The sequence below is a fragment of the Octopus bimaculoides genome, chromosome 7, assembly GCF_001194135.2.
Source record: "Octopus bimaculoides isolate UCB-OBI-ISO-001 chromosome 7, ASM119413v2, whole genome shotgun sequence".
In the NCBI taxonomy this organism is placed as follows: Eukaryota; Metazoa; Mollusca; class Cephalopoda; order Octopoda; family Octopodidae; genus Octopus; species Octopus bimaculoides.
This window is the reverse complement of record NC_068987.1, coordinates 74259811-74264052: the sequence shown is the minus strand read 5'-3', so window position 1 is coordinate 74264052 and position 4242 is coordinate 74259811.

Here is a 4242-nt window from a genome sequence, read left to right as displayed (position 1 = left end):
ATATATGTGTGTGTGTGTGTGTGTATGTATATATGTATGTATGTAAAAGTCAGTAAATGGTGGGGTTGTGTTAACCGCACGTGGAGAAATGATAGGAAAGGAAAAATCTTTTCCTTTCCTATATATATGTATACACACACACACACACACACACACACACACACACACACACATATACACACACACATACACACATACACACATATATATATATATATATATATATGAACATGAATATGTATATATCTGTGTATCTTCGTGTCTGTGTTTGTCCCCCCACCACGGCTTGACAACTGGTGTTGGTTTGTTTACGTCCCTGTAATTTGGTGGTTTGGCAAAAGTGACTGATAGAATAATTACCAGAAGTACTGGGGTTGATCCATTCAACTAAAATTATTCAAAGCAGTGCCCCAGCATGGTCACAGTCTATTGACTGAAACAAATAAAAGGTAAAAAAAAAAAAAGATAAAAGATATGTCTGCATGTATGTGTATACCATTGCCCTATTTGCAATCATTTATATACAAATTTTAAAATCTCTTGAGTGATGATTAGGCTTAACCAATAGATAGATAGACAACACAAACAACTAGCTCATTAGACAGAAATATTGATAAATACCTGCGTATTACTGATGTTTTACTTTTATCAGCTTCCAAAGAATGTAAGACAAAGTTTATCTTAATCGTATTTGAATCCAGGCTATAAAGTTATGCAACAAAGCACTCTTAAGATATTTAGTTTTATGCTTCACTGATTCTGCCACTTATCACCATGAATACCTTTTAATTAAGGTAGACATCTGGTTTGCTATATTAATGACTAAAATCTACTAATAGGCATACCATGTATTCACCACATTTGTTAGAGATGAGCTGAGAGAAAGAAAGTGGAAAGGAAAGAATAAGAGCAGTTTTAACCTTTTTAATGCAACTCCACAGCAAATGCCTCTGATTTTATGCTTCATGTTCTTTATAAAGCATTTAGCATTTAAACCACTCATATCCAGCCCAAATATTCTATCTATTTCATGTTCAAACCAGCCAGATCCAGCCTCTTAGACTTACCCAGTAATGTCATTCTAAAGAAATATTATCAAATCATTGAAATTTTAAAGCAGCGAGATAATGCATCACACATTCAACAAAATAATCTGAATGATGCTGTAGCAGAATTGTTAGCACATTGGACAAAATGCTTTCTTCCAACTCTTTATGTTATGAGTTCAATTCCCACCATGGTCAACTTTGCCATTCATTTTTTCCATGGTCAATAAAATAAAGTACAAATCAAGTACTGGGGTTGATAGTATTAACTAACCTTATCCTCTTAAAAATTACTGACCCAGTCCTGAAATCAAAAGCATTATAAAGAATTCATAGTTTAAATATACACCCTCCATCTTAAGAGTCTATTTTCAAGTTATCCTCCAACCTCGAGCTTATTAGGAACAAAGTTGTTTTACTAAATCTAGCTATTTCTTGGTCGTTTTCAATATTAATTGAAACATATAGGGCGGCAAACTGGTAGAATTGTTAGCATGTCTGGCATAATGCTTAGTGGCATTTTGTCCATCTTTATGTTCTGAGACCAAATTCTACCAAGGGTGACTTTAAAATAAGTACTGGTTGGACCCTGGGGGCGGTGTAATTAACTAGTCTCCTCTCCCAAAATTGCTGGTTTTGTGCTAAAATTTGAAACCAATATTAACTGAAACATAAAATTAGTGTAGTCCATTAAGAATATGGTCACAAAAGGGTACTGAAAGCATGTGACCTAAAAGTTACAATTGCAATTTTGATTTCCAGACTGGATGTAGTATTGTGTTCTTGAGTAAAACACTTAATTTCATGATGCCTCAGTCCACTCAGCTGCAGATGAGCTCCAGCAGCTAACCGGAAAGTTAACTCCTGTGATAGATTGGTGTCCCATTCAGTGGGGAGTTTTGTAATCTCTGTCACTTAAACACCATAGAAACCAGATTAAGCATTGGCTGCATGAGTTCTAGGACTCATGTCAGATCTATGTAAGTCACAAAAGGATTAATATCTTTACAATATTATAGTCACATGCATATGCTGGTACGTATGTACAGACAGACAGACAGACAGACAGACAAACAGGCAGGTAAAGCGGCACTAAAATACAATTGTATGCAAGACTTAAATTCATTTGTAATCTGACTACATCCTTCAGTCTTTAATTATCTTTTATTCTCTGGTAGACTTAATCTGTTGCCTGCTTTAAACTGACTCGTGTATTTCTTTTAGCAGACTCCTCTCTGATGCAAGAATAGGAGCTGGGTCTCTTGTATGAAAAGAACTGGCTTCTATTAGGTTGTTCCAAAAATAATGGTTGCTCTAAGTGTTATGTTTTGAAACACAATTTTATCATAGTATTTTAATTATTTTAGATGAATTTCAACATACTTCATAATTGATGTATACTCTTTAATAATTTTCTACTTATTTCAGACAGAAAACATTCTTGAAGCATAGGCGCCCTTAATTATGAACATGACAAAAAGGACTTTCACTTACTTTTTTTGCATGAGTTCAAGCTGTGATTGAACAGTACGAAGGTGGTTTCAGAAATTCCATAGTAGTGATGAGAGCCTTGAAGATGAAAAAGGTAGAGGATGGTCATGCAGTCTTGACAATGAACAATTGAAAGCAATTGTTGAACAAAACCCACGTCAAAGTGTCATAGATATGTCTCAGATACTTGGTGTTGGTATTGCAACAGTCTCATGCAATCTGCAGAAGATTGGTAAGGTGAAAAAGCTCAATAAATGGGTATGAGCTCAATGAAGATCCAAAAATTTGGTGTTTTGGAGTGTGCTCGATGCTCTTTCTATGAAACACTAATGATCCTTTTCTTGACCAAATATCATAAAGTGGATCCTTTATGATAACCATAAATGGTCAGATCAATGGCTTGATCATGATGAGTCCCCCAAACATTTTCCAATGACTAATGGTCTGCAATTGGCATTGTCCATTACAGCTTTCTGGAAGCCAATCAGAGCATTACAGCAGAGGTTTACTGCAATCAAACCTCTGAAGTGCATGCTCACTTGCAAAAAATGAGACCTGCATTGGTGAATCGGCGTGGCCCAATTCTGCTCCACGATAATGCAAAGCCATATGTTGCAAGAATGATGCTGCAAAAACTCACAGACTTAGGATACGAGACTTTACCACATCCTCCATATTCTCCTGATCTTTCACCCACTGACTACCATTCTTTTAAAGCATTTAAACACGGTTTTAAGGAATAAAACTTTCAGGTCCAAACCAGAAGTGGAATCAGCTTTCAAAGATTTCTTAGCATCAAAGCCAATATGTTTTTATTAACGAGGTATAAATAATCTCATTGATCAATGGCAGAGATGCATAGATGTTCATGGCTCATACTTTGACTCATCAAAACATTTCTATTAATTTTTCCAGAACAAAATTACATTTCTGAAATCGGTCATTATGTTTGGAACAACCTAATATTAGTTTATGAAGGCTCTGAAAATGGTCATAAATGCTGCTTTTCCTCTTCTAACTAAGTCATTAAAAAAAAGAAAAGAAAAAATCATAAAAACTTCCATCTCCAATCAATGTATCATCTAACCGCATATTTGTATGGTATTGTCTTCTTTTCAGTATGCATCTGCCACATGTCATACTTCTTAGACATACTTGGTATAACTTTTTACATTTATTATCTCTGCCTTAGTGAAGGCAGAGGTATTGTTTTCAGTCGTGTTTGCTTGTTTGTCTGTGGACATTATATCTCAAGAACCGCTGGATGGATTCAGGTGAAACTTTCAAAGATGTTTGGTCTCGTGACTGGCATGAACTGATTAGATTTTGGGATTGATCTGGTTACAGACAAAGATTCTGGATTATTTTTCTGTTTTTTTACTTAATTTTTGTGAATTGTCGGGTTTATTTTTAGTATTCTTGTTTGTGAGAGCAGTCGAGTTTATTTCAGATATTCTCATTTTAAAAATTATCTCCAGCTCATCATTGAGAGGATGTTGATGTTGCCTTGGTGGAGGTTTACGCTCTCTGAGTGCTCTTGTTGTACATGTTTCACTGCCATACATTACAGTCATTCATATTGTTTTTATAGTTACTACCATATAATCACACACCATATAGTTCTCCACATTCACTATCATTCAGTCTTTCATCTTTTATTTTTTACTTGTTTCAGTCATATGTATATATATATATATATATATAT